The following is a 13,540-nucleotide window of genomic DNA, read 5'->3' on the forward strand; positions in this document are numbered from 1 at the left end:
TTTGTTTCACAATAGATTAAATAGGACTATGGAGTAAAGCATTTAACGTCAATGGCCATTCTAAGCTGAATGTGCCTGCTCTCGTCAGATCGCAGAAGTTACACAGCTTAAGGCCTCGCTAGTACCAGTGTGGGAGACTGTCTGGGAATCCGTGGTGTGGTTGAATTTTTATTATGTCGTTTAGATTTTGTTTCACAATCGATTAAAAAGGACTATGGATTAAAGCATTTGATGTCAATGGCCATTCTAAGCTGAATGTCCCTGCTCTCGTCAGATCGCAGAAGTTACACAGCTTAAGGCCTCGCTAGTACCAGTGTGGGAGACTGTCTGGGAATCCGTGGTGCGGTTGACTTTATATTATGTTGTTTAGAATTTGTTTCACAATCGATTAAAAAGGACTATGGATTAAAGCATTTAATGTCTATGGCCATTCTAAGCTGAATGTGCCTGCTCTCGTCAGATCGCAGAAGTTACACAGCTTAAGGCCTCGCTAGTACCGGTGTGGGAGACTGTCTGGGAATCCGTGGTGCGGCTGACTTTTTATTATGTCGTTTAGATTTTGTTTCACAATAGATTAAATAGGACTATGGATTAAAGCATTTAACGTCAATGGCCATTCTAAGCTCAATGTGCCTGCTCTCGTCAGAACGCAGCAGTTACACAGCTTAAGGCCTCGCTAGTACCAGTGTGGGAGACTGTCTTGTAATCCGTGGTGCGGTTGAATTTTTATTATGTCGTTTAGATTTTGTTTCACAATAGATTAAATAGGACTATGGATTAAAGCATTTAACGTCAATGGCAATTCTAAGCTGAATGTGCTTGCTCTCGTCAGAACGCAGAAGTTACACAGCTTAAGGCCTCGCTAGTACCAGTGTGGGAGACTGTCTGGGAATCCGTGGTGCGGTTGAATTTTTATTATGTCGTTTAGATTTTGTTTCACAATCGATTAAAAAGGACTATGGATTAAAGCATTTAATGTCAATGGCCATTCTAAGCTGAAGGTCCCTGCTCTCGTCAGATCGCAGAAGTTACACAGCTTAAGGCCTCGCTAGTACCAGTGTGGGAGACTGTCTGGGAATCCGTGGTGCGGTTGACTTTTTACTATGTTGTTTAGATTTTGTTTCACAATAGATTAAATAGGACTATGGATTAAGGCTTTTAATGTCAATGGCCATTCTAAGCTGAATGTGCCTGCTCTCGTCAGATCGCAGAAGTTACACAGCTTAAGGCCTCGCTAGTACCAGTGTGGGAGACTGTCTGGGAATCCGTGGTGCGGTTGACTTTTTATTATGTAGTTTAGATTTTGTTTCACAATCGATTAAAAAGGACTATGGATTAAGGCTTTTAATGTTAATGGCCATTCTAAGCTGAATGTGCCTGCTCTCGTCAGATCGCAGAAGTTACACAGCTTAAGGACTCGCTAGTACCAGTGTGGGAGACTGTCTGGGAATCCGTGGTGCGGTTGACTTTTTATTATGTCGTTTAGATTTTGTTTCACAATCGATTAAAAAGGACTATGGATTAAAGCATTTAATGTCAATGGCCATTCTAAGCTGAATGTTCCTGCTCTCGTCAGATCGCAGAAGTTACACAGCTTAAGGCCTCGCTAGTACCAGTGTGGGAGACTGTCTGGGAATCCGTGGTGCGGTTGACTTTTTATTATGTCGTTTAGATTTTGTTTCACAATCGATTAAAAAGTACTATGGATTAAAGCGTTTAATGTCAATGGCCATTCTAAGCTGAATGTGCCTGCTCTCGTCAGATCGCAGAAGTTACACAGCTTAAGGCCTCGCTAGTACCAGTGTGGGAGACTGTCTGGGAATCCGTGGTGTGGTTGACTTTTGATTATGTCGTTTAGATTTTGTTTCACAATAGATTAAATAGGACTTTGGATTAAAGCATTTAACGTCAATGGCCATTCTAAGCTGAATGTGCCTGCTCTCGTTAGATCGCAGAAGTTACACAGCTTAACGCCTCGCTAGTACCAGTGTGGGAGACTGTCTGGGAATCCGTGGTGCGGTTGACTTTTTATTATGTCGTTTAGATTTTGTTTCACAATAGATTAAATAGGACTATGGATTAAAGGATTTAACGTCAATGGCCATTCTAAGCTGAATGTGCCTACTCTCGTCAGATCGCAGAAGTTACACAGCTTAAGTCCTCGCTAGTACCAGTGTGGGAGACTGTCTGGCAATCCGTGGAGCGGTTGAATTTTTATTATGTCGTTTAGATTTTGTTTCACAATCGATTAAAAAGGACTATGGATTAAAGCATTTAATGTCAATGGCCATTCTAAGCTGAATGTGCCTGCTCTCGTCAGATCGCAGAAGTTACACAGCTTAAGGCCTCGCTAGTACCAGTGTGGGAGACTGTCTGGGAATCCGTGGTGCGGTTGACTTTTTATTATGTCGTTTAGATTTTGTTTCACAATAGATTAAATAGGACTATGGATTAAAGCATTTAACGTCAATGGCCATTCTAAGCTGAATGTGCCTGCTCTCGTCAGAACGCAGAAGTTACACAGCTTAAGGCCTCGCTAGTACCAGTGTGGGAGACTGTCTGGGAATCCGTGGTGCGGTTGACTTTTTATTATGTCGTTTAGATTTTGTTTCACAATCGATTAAAAAGGACTATGGATTAAAGCATTTAATGTCAATGGCCATTCTAAGCTGAATGTGCCTGCTCTCGTCAGATCGCAGAAATTACACAGCTTAAGGCCTCGCTAGTACCAGTGTGGGAGACTGTCTGGGAATCCATGGTGCGGTTGACTTTTTATTATGTCGTTTAGATTTTGTTTCACAATAGATTAAATAGGACTATGGATTAAAGCATTTAACGTCAATGGCCATTCTAAGCTGAATGTGCCTGCTCTCGTCAGAACGCAGATGTTACACAGCTTAAGGCCTCGCTAGTACCAGTGTGGGAGGCTGTCTGGGAATCCGTGGTGCGGTAGACTTTTTATTATGTCGTTTAGATTTTGTTTCACAATCGATTAAAAAGGACTATGGATTAGGGGGGCGGAGTTACGACGCATCGTGATGGCAGCTTAATTCCTGAGCTCCTCACTTCACCTTCAGAAACTACAGCTTTATAGACGATATATCTAACCAAAATGGTGAGAACATCAAGGGACAAGAGCAGAGACTCACCCGGTCCTGCAAAGCAGGGAAAAAATCAGTCCGAAATGGACAAATACCTGAAGAAAAAACTTTCCTCTCCTGCGGCCCGAGAAAAAATGGCGCCGACACAGCATGCAGACGAAGCTGGAGATGATGACTCAGAGGAAGATAGCTCTGCAGCCTGTTCAGAGCCGGTGAGAGACAGAGACACGCTATCACGCTCCTACTTTAAAAAGGTACTGACACAAGCAATCACCCCTGTAATGAAAGAGTTGGCGGATATAAAAGGGGATATTAAACAGATTGGGCAAAGGGTGGAATACCTAGAAGAAACGCAAACCTCTATTTTAAGCCACAGTGCCGTCGTTTCCAATATGCTTGCCTCACATCAGACTCACATAAATAACGCGCATTTGATGATTGAGGACCAGGAAAATCGAAGCCGCCGCCGGAATATCAGAATGCGGGGCCTCCCTGAAACAGTAACAGGAGACACATTGCCCCAAGTAATCACACAGATCTTTGCTGACCTTGTGGGTCAAGAGAGAGCCGACAAGATGGTGGTGGAAAGGGTACACAGAGCGCTAAGACCAAAGCCTGCACCGAACGAACCGCCGAGGGATGTGATTTGCGGCCTGCTGAGTTTCCTAGACACATCAAGCCTGCTGAAAGCGGCGAGGGAACGACAGGAGTATTTGTATGAAGGGTCACAGGTACTCTTTTTTCAAGATATAGCACCCAGTACCTTGGCTAAAAGGAGGATCTTAAAGCCAGTGACAGACATGCTTCGTGTCAAGAAATTGCCGGTGAGGTGGTTATTCCCGTTCGGTTTAGCGACCATGATAGAAGGGCGACAATGCATCATCCGTTCCCCAGATGACCTCCCTAAACTCTGGGAGAAGTTGAGCATTTCACCACTTGACATCCCATCATGGCTGCCTGTACAAGCAACTTCGGATATACCAGAACTACCATATTTACCGTCGCCAACAGGATGGCAAGTGGCATCAAGGATGAAGTCTCCGCGATATCGGAAACACCCAACGCCAGCTCTGGCTGATTGAAAGGCTAACCATGGACGATGAAAATATCTGCCATCACTACATAAGTGGTGAATTCTAGGGAGTGCGTGAGTGATTACTGTAATGCTTTTGTTTATAGCAGCAGATCCCTATGTGCCTTATATTACATATGTATATGGTCTATTTCAAATGTCCTCATATAATATGTATACTATTATCTGCTGTGTAAGAGTAGACACAGTAATATTAGATATTGCTATAGTATATTTGCTCAAGATTAGATGGTGTTAAACATTGTTAAGCTGTTAAGAGTGATTATACTGTGATAGAATGAGATGCAATATGGATATACTGGTTTACACTAATATAGTGAGATAGCCGGAGAGGACAGCCCATTCTTACTTTAGTATTGTCGACAAGCCTTAAGTGGATAATACAGTTTCTGGAGGTGGAACCTTGTTTTTCTGGCGTTCCAATCTCCCCCTCCTCCTCCCCCTCATCCCCACCCGTATTCAAGTGCTTTCTCAGGGTTGGAGATATTGATGGCAATTGTGGATATCAGAGGATGTGCGGGGATTTTTTCTGCCCTTCCTCTGGGATCTCTTAGATACCGGGTGGGAAGTCCCACAGGAATATATGTATATAGTTTACGTTTTTATGTTTACACCGTGACCGTGCTCAGACATCACTGCGTCTGTCTCACTGTACCACTTCATTATGGCTTCGCTTAAAACTTTATCATTTAATGTTAAAGGCATGAACGTCCCACAGAAACGAAGTCAGATTTTTAACATGTTGAGAAGAGAAAGTGCTGATCTCATTTTCTTGCAAGAAACACACTTTAAATCAAATAAGCTCCCTTCACTTCCTACTAAGCCTTATGACAAATGGTTTCACTGTTCTTATGATAGTGCTGCGAGGGGGGTCTCAATAGCGATTCGAGACACAATACCCTTTGTTCATGAAGCCACACAAAGTGATCCTAATGGTCGTTATATATTTCTCAAAGGAACTATTTTGAACACGAAAATTACATTAGTTAATCTTTATGGACCAAATGTGAGACAGGCGCAGTGGTTGACGAAGGTATTACATTCACTTCAGCCCTTCTTTGAAGGAATGGTGATAGTAGGAGGGGACTTTAACATGGTCTTAGATCCGAACTTAGATTCCACATCTAAAGCATCACATATTACCCATAAGGCCCGCAGAAGATTAAAAATGCTGTTAACCAGGTTAAAATTGATCGATGTGTGGAGGGTACACCACCCGTCCAACCGGGATTATTCCTTCTATTCAGCCCCACATAAGTCATACCAACGCTTAGATCATTTGCTAATTTTAGAACGTTTCTTGCCGGCGGTCACATCTTCCGGAATCGGTAACATTACCATTTCAGACCATGCACCGATCTTTATCAAAATTAAGTTAACAGACCTCCCTATGAGAGGGTGGAACTGGAGGCTAAATGACACTTTACTAGAAAATACAAAAGATTTTGACGCCTTAGAACTCCGGTTGAAGGAATTTTTTGCGATTAACGATGATCCTCTTATATCTCAACCTATACTATGGGAGACACATAAAGCTGTTATAAGAGGGGAACTCATTGCCCTGGGGTCTAGAGTTAAGAAAGAACGGATGAAAACTATTAACCAGGTATTGGGTAAAATCTCCTCACTGGAAAATATACATAAATGTGCACAGTTGGAGTCAGCGCAAGCTGAATTACGACACCTTAGGCAGGAATTAAAGAATATCCTTAATGTAAAATCGGCGAAAACCCTTCAACTATTAAAGTATAAAACATATGCACACGGGGACAAGGGGAACAAAATAATGTCAAACCTCATTAAAAAGCAAAGAGGGAAAACGTTCATTTCATCCATCAAAAACAAGGAAGGGCATAAACTCACCACAACAGATCTAATTGCCAGGGAATTTAGGAATTATTATTTGGAATTATATAATATTAAAAAAGATCCTATACAGGCCAGTAGGACCCCACAGGCGGACGCCATACAAAAATTCCTAACATCTATTGAAGCGCCCTCCTTGTCAGAAGAAGAACGAGCCTCGCTGGTGGTTCCTTTCACTTTGTCTGAAATTGAAAAGATTCTGATGTCCATACCAAATGGGAAGAGCCCTGGGCCAGATGGTCTACCCATAATCTATTATAAAAAATTTAAAAATACATTAATGCCGTACTTCTTGTCACTATGTAATGCCCTGCTGAATGGAGCTAGCTTCCCTAAACAAGCTTTAGAAGCCAACATTACTATTCTACCAAAAGAGGGGAAGGATCTGGAAAGGTGCAGCAGCTACAGGCCTATTTCTCTATTAAATTCGGACCTGAAATGGTGGGCAAAAATTTTGTCAACACGCATTAATAGTTACCTTTCTAAATTGGTTGGAGCGGAACAAGTGGGATTTGTGCCAGGGAGGGAAGGGAAATTTAATACCATGAGAACGGTTCATGCAATATATCACGCTAGACAACACAAAATTCCCTTGATCTTACTAGGGACAGACGCGGAGAAGGCCTTCGATCGCATAGATTGGATATTCCTGAAAGCTGCTCTTTCTAAATTTGGCTTCCCCCAAACACTTATAGACATGATTTTCTCCTTATATCAAAATCCTACAGCAAGAATACAGGTAAACGGCACCTTTTCAGATCCTTTCCCTATTCAAAATGGAACAAGGCAAGGCTGCCCTCTGTCCCCCACGTTATTCGTTTTGGTAATGGAAACACTCTTACTTAAAATTAGACAGACTCCCTCTATTAAAGGCCTGAAGGTAGGACAATTCGAGCACAAAACAGCTGCATATGCAGATGATTTATTGGTCCTCATAACAAACCCGGTAGTGGCCCTTCCAAACCTCATACAAATTTTTGAAGAATTCGGCTGGATTTCAAATTTCAAGATTAATTATGAGAAGTCAGAAGCATTAAATATAACCTTACCTAACAATATTTTATTGACAATTAGCTCATGTTCACCTTTCAAATGGCAAAAATCCGAATTGCAATATTTAGGACTGAAACTCACGGCTAGCCCTAACTTACTTTTTGCCAGGAATTACGACCCATTGTACTACAAAATTAAAAATTACTTGAACAAACTACGTATCCCATATATGTCGTGGATAGGACGCAAAAATCTCCTTACTACATTCATTTTACCACAAGTTTTATACCTGTTTCAGACTTTGCCAATTGACATCCCGAAGTATTACTTCCTAAAATTTAGACGCTTATTCACAGAGTTTATGTGGAATAATAAAAGGCCTAGAATCGCATATCAGCAATTGATAAGGAAAAAAACTGAAGGAGGATTGGCACTGCCAGACCTAATTTCGTATTACAATGCAATACAATTGGGGAGATGGACACAACTGGCAAAGGCTGAAGGGGGAATGCCACATGTAGATATAGAGAAGGGGTTATTGTTGCACAATCAGGCTTCTGCTCTTTGGGTCGGAAACACGCTTCCTGCCAGAGCATCGGTGGTGAGTGATATGACATGGGGGATGCTTAAGGTATGCCACACTTCCCCGGCACTACATCTACGTGACAGTAAGTTCTCAATGTTAGCGCCACTCTCTGTGCTTCCATGTTTGTTGAACCCCACTTGCTCTAAGGTTCCTGATTCTTGGTCTCATTTGAGGTCCTTAAAGATAGAAAGAGTTTTTGACCCAATGGGACCACCTACACTTCATACCCTACATGAGGAACTGAAAATCCGTAGCCCTTCAAGCTTACAAGTGATAGACTTCACACACACATGTAAGAGGTTTCTCGCTTCTGTAGCTGCAAGCAAATCAGACCCCACATGGTTGGAAAACTACACTTTATGGGACACGACCCCTAAAAAGTGTCTCTCTAAGATATATAAACAGTTGATAACAAACATGAGCAAGGACACGCCAGGTTTCATACCAGCATGGGAAAGGGAACTGGGTTGTTTGTTCAATACAGAGGATAGATCCTACATCTTGCGCCACTCACACGGTTTTTCTAGATGTGTTAGAATGCAAGAAAATTCTTACAAGCTACTAACGCGATGGTACAGAACGCCGGATTACTTATACAGGATTCGGGCATCTACTTCAGATCATTGCTGGAGGTGTGAGAGGGAAGTGGGTAGTATTTCCCACATATGGTGGTCGTGCAGGGAGATCCAACCCTTCTGGAAAGAAGTAGAAAAACTGATTGCTAGAATTTGTTCAAATCCAGTATCACTCACAAAAGAATTGATCTTACTGTGGTTACCAACAAAAGAGTTCTCCCCATCCTCCAAAAACCTTCCCACATACATAATCTCAGCGGCTAAAATATTGATCCCTACCTTGTGGAGGAGCTCAATACCCCCATCACTGGACCAACTGGTGAACAAAATACACCAAATATGTCGGCTAGAGGAACTAGCAGGATGGGAAAATAAAAACAGGACATCATTTCTCAAAATCTGGCAGCCTTGGCTAGCAAAAAGGGACAAGGCTTAAGTAACCAAGGATAGGGGAAATATGAGTGGGACTCATTGATAAAGAGGGGAGTCCAGAAAGAATTTTCTGATCAAGAGGGACAATACAGAGTGTTTAGTACTTGATAGTACTTACAGTACAGGAAGAATATTATATGAGTCACGGTCACGGTGATATGTTTACTTGTTTATGTGTTTGTCTGATTGTCTGTCATTTCGCAGTTGAGCATACAAGATAGACTGATTATATACATCAAACATTGGATGGCTATGGCATAAAAAATGTAGATGTCATGAAGAGAAGATATTGTTCTCAAGCATAACATATTGATGTGCCAGGCATAAATGCTGCCTGTTATAGTTGTTGTAACTGACTAATGTATTTCTATGCAACTGCTTTAATAAAAAGAGTTTATACAAAAAAAAAGGACTATGGATTAAAGCATTTAATGTCAATGGCAATTCTAAGCTGAATGTGCCTGCTCTCGTTAGATCGCAGAAGTTACACAGCTTAAGCCCTCGCTAGTACCAGTGTGGGAGAGTGTCTGGGAATCCGTGGTGCGGTTGACTTTTTATTATGTCGTTTAGATTTTGTTTCACAATAGATTAAATAGGACTATGGATTAAAGCATTTAACGTCAATGGCCATTCTAAGCTGAATGTACCTGCTCTCGTCAGAACGCAGCAGTTACACAGCTTAAGGCCTCGCTAGTACCAGTGTGGGAGACTGTCTGGGAATCCGTGGTGTGGTTGAATTTTTATTATGTCGTTTAGATTTTGTTTCACAATCGATTAAAAAGGACTATGGATTAAAGCATTTGATGTCAATGGCCATTCTAAGCTGAATGTCCCTGCTCTCGTCAGATCGCAGAAGTTACACAGCTTAAGGCCTCGCTAGTACCAGTGTGGGAGACTGTCTGGGAATCCGTGGTGCGGTTGACTTTATATTATGTTGTTTAGATTTTGTTTCACAATCGATTAAAAAGGACTATGGATTAAAGCCTTTAATGTCTATGGCCATTCTAAGCTGAATGTGCCTGCTCTCGTCAGATCGCAGAAATTACACAGCTTAAGGCCTCGCTAGTACCAGTGTGGGAGACTGTCTGGGAATCCGTGGTGCGGCTGACTTTTTATTATGTCGTTTAGATTTTGTTTCACAATAGATTAAATAGGACTATGGATTAAAGCATTTAACGTCAATGGCCATTCTAAGCTCAATGTGCCTGCTCTCGTCAGAACGCAGCAGTTACACAGCTTAAGGCCTCGCTAGTACCAGTGTGGGAGACTGTCTTGGAATCCGTGGTGCGGTTGAATTTTTATTATGTCGTTTAGATTTTGTTTCACAATCGATTAAAAAGGACTATGGATTAAAGCATTTAATGTCAATGGACATTCTAAGCTGAATGTCCCTGCTCTCGTCAGATCGCAGAAGTTACACAGCTTAAGACCTCGCTAGTACCAGTGTGGGAGACTGTCTGGGAATCCGTGGTGCGGTTGACTTTTTATTATGTTGTTTAGATTTTGTTTCACAATAGATTAAATAGGACTATGGATTAAGGCTTTTAATATCAATGGCCATTCTAAGCTGAATGTGCCTGCTCTGGTCAGAACGCAGAAGTTACACAGCTTAAGGCCTCGCTAGTACCAGTGTGGGAGACTGTCTGGGAATCCGTGGTGCGGTTGACATTTTTATTGTGTCGTTTAGATTTTGTTTCACAATCGATTAAAAAGGACTATGGATTAAAGCATTTAATGTCAATGGCCATTCTAAGCTGAATGTGCCTGCTCTCGTCAGATCGCAGAAGTTACACAGCTTAAGGCTTTGCTAGTACCAGTGTGGGAGACTGTCTGGGAATCCGTGGTGCGGTTGACTTTTTATTATGTCGTTTAGATTTTGTTTCACAATAGATTAAATAGGACTATGGATTAAAGCATTTAACGTCAATGGCCATTCTAAGCTGATTGTGCCTGCTCTCGTCAGAACGCAGAAGTTACACAGCTTAAGGCCTCGCTAGTACCAGTGTGGGAAACTGTCTGGGAATCCGTGGTGCGGTTGACTTTTTATTATGTTGTTTAGATTTTGTTTCACAATAAATTAAATAGGACTATGGATTAAGGCTTTTAATGTCTATGGCCATTCTAAGCTGAATGTGCCTGCTCTCGTCAGATCGCAGAAGTTACACAGCTTAAGGCCTCGCTAGTACCAGTGTGGGAGACTGTCTGGGAATCCGTGGTGTGGTTGACTTTTTATTATGTCGTTTAGATTTTGTTTCACAATCGATTAAAAAGGACTATGGATTAAAGCATTTAATGTCAATGGCCATTCTAAGCTGAATGTGCAAGCTCTCGTTAGATTGCAGAAGTTACACAGCTTAACGCCTCGCTAGTACCAGTGTGGGAGACTGTCTGGGAATCCGTGGTGCGGTTGACTTTTTATTATGTCGTTTACATTTTGTTTCACAATAGATTAAATAGGACTATGGAGTAAAGCATTTGATGTCAATGGCCATTCTAAGCTGAATGTCCCTGCTCTCGTCAGATCGCAGAAGTTACACAGCTTAAGGCCTCGCTAGTACCAGTGTGGGAGACTGTCTGGGAATCCGTGGTGCGGTTGACTTTATATTATGTTGTTTAGATTTTGTTTCACAATCGATTAAAAAGGACTATGGATTAAAGCATTTAATGTCTATGGCCATTCTAAGCTGAATGTGCCTGCTCTCGTCAGATCGCAGAAGTTACACAGCTTAAGGCCTCGCTAGTACCAGTGTGGGAGACTGTCTGGGAATCCGTGGTGTGGTTGAATTTTTATTATGTCGTTTAGATTTTGTTTCACAATCGATTAAAAAGGACTATGGATTAAAGCATTTGATGTCAATGGCCATTCTAAGCTGAATGTCCCTGCTCTCGTCAGATCGCAGAAGTTACACAGCTTAAGGCCTCGCTAGTACCAGTGTGGGAGACTGTCTGGGAATCCGTGTTGCGGTTGACTTTATATTATGTTGTTTAGATTTTGTTTCACAATCGATTAAAAAGGACTATGGATTAAAGCATTTAATGTCTATGGCCATTCTAAGCTGAATGTGCCTGCTCTCGTCAGATCGCAGAAGTTACACAGCTTAAGGCCTCGCTAGTACCAGTGTGGGAGACTGTCTGGGAATCCGTGGTGCGGCTGACTTTTTATTATGTCGTTTAGATTTTGTTTCACAATAGATTAAATAGGACTATGGATTAAAGCATTTAACGTCAATGGCCATTCTAAGCTCAATGTGCCTGCTCTCGTCAGAACGCAGCAGTTACACAGCTTAAGGCCTCGCTAGTACCAGTGTGGGAGACTGTCTTGTAATCCGTGGTGCGGTTGAATTTTTATTATGTCGTTTAGATTTTGTTTCACAATCGATTAAAAAGGACTATGGATTAAAGCATTTAATGTCAATGGACATTCTAAGCTGAATGTCCCTGCTCTCGTCAGATCGCAGAAGTTACACAGCTTAAGACCTTGCTAGTACCAGTGTGGGAGACTGTCTGGGAATCCGTGGTGCGGTTGACTTTTTATTATGTTGTTTAGATTTTGTTTCACAATAGATTAAATAGGACTATGGATTAAGGCTTTTAATGTCAATGGCCATTCTAAGCTGAATGTGCCTGCTCTGGTCAGATCGCAGAAGTTACACAGCTTAACGCCTCGCTAGTACCAGTGTGGGAGACTGTCTGGGAATCCATGGTGCGGTTGACTTTTTATTATGTCGTTTAGATTTTGTTTCACAATAGATTAAATAGGACTATGGATTAAAGCCTTTAATGTCAATGGCCATTCTAAGCTGAATGTCCCTGCTCTTGTTAGATCGCAGAAGTTACACAGCTTAACGCCTCGCTAGTACCAGTGTGGGAGACTGTCTGGGAATCCGTGGTGCGGTTGACTTTTTATTATGTCGTTTAGATTTTGTTTCACAATAGATTAAATAGGACTATGGATTAAAGCATTTAACGTCAATGGCCATTCTAAGCTGAATGTGCCTGCTCTGGTCAGAACGCAGAAGTTACACAGCTTAAGGCCTCGCTAGTACCAGTGTGGGAGACTGTCTGAGAATCCGTGGTGCGGTTGAATTTTTATTGTGTCGTTTAGATTTTGTTTCACAATCGATTAAAAAGGACTATGGATTAAAGCCTTTAATGTCAATGGCCATTCTAAGCTGAATGTCCCTGCTCTTGTTAGATCGCAGAAGTTACACAGCTTAACGCCTTGCTAGTACCAGTGTGGGAGACTGTCTGGGAATCCGTGGTGCGGTTGACTTTTTATTATGTCGTTTAGATTTTGTTTCACAATAGATTAAATAGGACTATGGATTAAGGCTTTTAATGTTAATGGCCATTCTAAACTGAATGTGCCTGCTCTCGTCAGATCGCAGAAGTTACACAGCTTAAGGCCTCGCTAGTACCAGTGTGGGAGACTGTCTGGGAATCCGTGGTGCGGTTGAATTTTTATTGTGTCGTTTAGATTTTGTTTCACAATCGATTAAAAAGGACTATGGATTAAAGCCTTTAATGTCAATGGCCATTCTAAGCTGAATGTCCCTGCTCTTGTTAGATCGCAGAAGTTACACAGCTTAACGCCTCGCTAGTACCAGTGTGGGAGACTGTCTGGGAATCCATGGTGCGGTTGACTTTTTATTATGTCGTTTAGATTTTGTTTCACAATAGATTAAATAGGACTATGGATTAAAGCATTTAATGTCAATGGCCATTCTAAGCTGAATGTGCCTGCTCTCGTCAGATCGCAGAAGTTACACAGCTTAAGGCCTCGCTAGTACCAGTGTGGGAGACTGTCTGGGAATCCATGGTGCGGTTGACTTTTTATTATGTCGTTTAGATTTTGTTTCACAATAGATTAAATAGGACTATGGATTAAAGCATT

The 13,540-nt window shown here is 41.8% G+C and overlaps 31 pseudogenes; all 31 read left to right on the top strand.

Moving 5' to 3' along the window:
- The first annotated feature begins 47 nt into the window (after positions 1-47).
- Positions 48-166, top strand: LOC142735192 (5S ribosomal RNA; annotated as a pseudogene).
- Positions 167-233: 67 nt separating this feature from the next.
- LOC142734983 (5S ribosomal RNA) lies at positions 234-352 on the top strand (annotated as a pseudogene).
- Positions 353-419: 67 nt separating this feature from the next.
- Positions 420-538, top strand: LOC142735213 (5S ribosomal RNA; annotated as a pseudogene).
- Positions 539-791: 253 nt separating this feature from the next.
- On the top strand, positions 792-910 carry LOC142735224 (5S ribosomal RNA; annotated as a pseudogene).
- A 67-nt stretch (positions 911-977) lies between these two features.
- On the top strand, positions 978-1,096 carry LOC142735037 (5S ribosomal RNA; annotated as a pseudogene).
- Positions 1,097-1,163: 67 nt separating this feature from the next.
- LOC142735185 (5S ribosomal RNA) lies at positions 1,164-1,282 on the top strand (annotated as a pseudogene).
- Positions 1,283-1,349: 67 nt separating this feature from the next.
- LOC142735270 (5S ribosomal RNA) lies at positions 1,350-1,468 on the top strand (annotated as a pseudogene).
- Positions 1,469-1,535: 67 nt separating this feature from the next.
- Positions 1,536-1,654, top strand: LOC142734962 (5S ribosomal RNA; annotated as a pseudogene).
- A 67-nt stretch (positions 1,655-1,721) lies between these two features.
- LOC142735021 (5S ribosomal RNA) lies at positions 1,722-1,840 on the top strand (annotated as a pseudogene).
- Positions 1,841-1,907: 67 nt separating this feature from the next.
- On the top strand, positions 1,908-2,026 carry LOC142735252 (5S ribosomal RNA; annotated as a pseudogene).
- Positions 2,027-2,279: 253 nt separating this feature from the next.
- Positions 2,280-2,398, top strand: LOC142735197 (5S ribosomal RNA; annotated as a pseudogene).
- Positions 2,399-2,465: 67 nt separating this feature from the next.
- On the top strand, positions 2,466-2,584 carry LOC142734978 (5S ribosomal RNA; annotated as a pseudogene).
- A 67-nt stretch (positions 2,585-2,651) lies between these two features.
- On the top strand, positions 2,652-2,770 carry LOC142735091 (5S ribosomal RNA; annotated as a pseudogene).
- A 67-nt stretch (positions 2,771-2,837) lies between these two features.
- LOC142735215 (5S ribosomal RNA) lies at positions 2,838-2,956 on the top strand (annotated as a pseudogene).
- A 6,309-nt stretch (positions 2,957-9,265) lies between these two features.
- On the top strand, positions 9,266-9,384 carry LOC142735118 (5S ribosomal RNA; annotated as a pseudogene).
- Positions 9,385-9,451: 67 nt separating this feature from the next.
- LOC142734984 (5S ribosomal RNA) lies at positions 9,452-9,570 on the top strand (annotated as a pseudogene).
- A 67-nt stretch (positions 9,571-9,637) lies between these two features.
- On the top strand, positions 9,638-9,756 carry LOC142735196 (5S ribosomal RNA; annotated as a pseudogene).
- Positions 9,757-9,823: 67 nt separating this feature from the next.
- LOC142735375 (5S ribosomal RNA) lies at positions 9,824-9,942 on the top strand (annotated as a pseudogene).
- A 67-nt stretch (positions 9,943-10,009) lies between these two features.
- On the top strand, positions 10,010-10,128 carry LOC142735284 (5S ribosomal RNA; annotated as a pseudogene).
- A 67-nt stretch (positions 10,129-10,195) lies between these two features.
- LOC142735241 (5S ribosomal RNA) lies at positions 10,196-10,314 on the top strand (annotated as a pseudogene).
- A 68-nt stretch (positions 10,315-10,382) lies between these two features.
- Positions 10,383-10,501, top strand: LOC142735106 (5S ribosomal RNA; annotated as a pseudogene).
- A 67-nt stretch (positions 10,502-10,568) lies between these two features.
- Positions 10,569-10,687, top strand: LOC142735018 (5S ribosomal RNA; annotated as a pseudogene).
- Positions 10,688-10,754: 67 nt separating this feature from the next.
- On the top strand, positions 10,755-10,873 carry LOC142735110 (5S ribosomal RNA; annotated as a pseudogene).
- A 253-nt stretch (positions 10,874-11,126) lies between these two features.
- On the top strand, positions 11,127-11,245 carry LOC142734985 (5S ribosomal RNA; annotated as a pseudogene).
- Positions 11,246-11,312: 67 nt separating this feature from the next.
- Positions 11,313-11,431, top strand: LOC142735275 (5S ribosomal RNA; annotated as a pseudogene).
- Positions 11,432-11,498: 67 nt separating this feature from the next.
- Positions 11,499-11,617, top strand: LOC142735240 (5S ribosomal RNA; annotated as a pseudogene).
- Positions 11,618-11,684: 67 nt separating this feature from the next.
- LOC142735203 (5S ribosomal RNA) lies at positions 11,685-11,803 on the top strand (annotated as a pseudogene).
- Positions 11,804-12,056: 253 nt separating this feature from the next.
- Positions 12,057-12,175, top strand: LOC142735350 (5S ribosomal RNA; annotated as a pseudogene).
- A 439-nt stretch (positions 12,176-12,614) lies between these two features.
- Positions 12,615-12,733, top strand: LOC142735364 (5S ribosomal RNA; annotated as a pseudogene).
- A 253-nt stretch (positions 12,734-12,986) lies between these two features.
- LOC142735308 (5S ribosomal RNA) lies at positions 12,987-13,105 on the top strand (annotated as a pseudogene).
- A 253-nt stretch (positions 13,106-13,358) lies between these two features.
- Positions 13,359-13,477, top strand: LOC142735103 (5S ribosomal RNA; annotated as a pseudogene).
- Positions 13,478-13,540: the final 63 nt, after the last annotated feature.

Source organism: Rhinoderma darwinii, unplaced genomic scaffold (genome assembly GCF_050947455.1).
Source record: "Rhinoderma darwinii isolate aRhiDar2 unplaced genomic scaffold, aRhiDar2.hap1 Scaffold_997, whole genome shotgun sequence".
Taxonomy (NCBI): domain Eukaryota; kingdom Metazoa; phylum Chordata; class Amphibia; order Anura; family Rhinodermatidae; genus Rhinoderma; species Rhinoderma darwinii.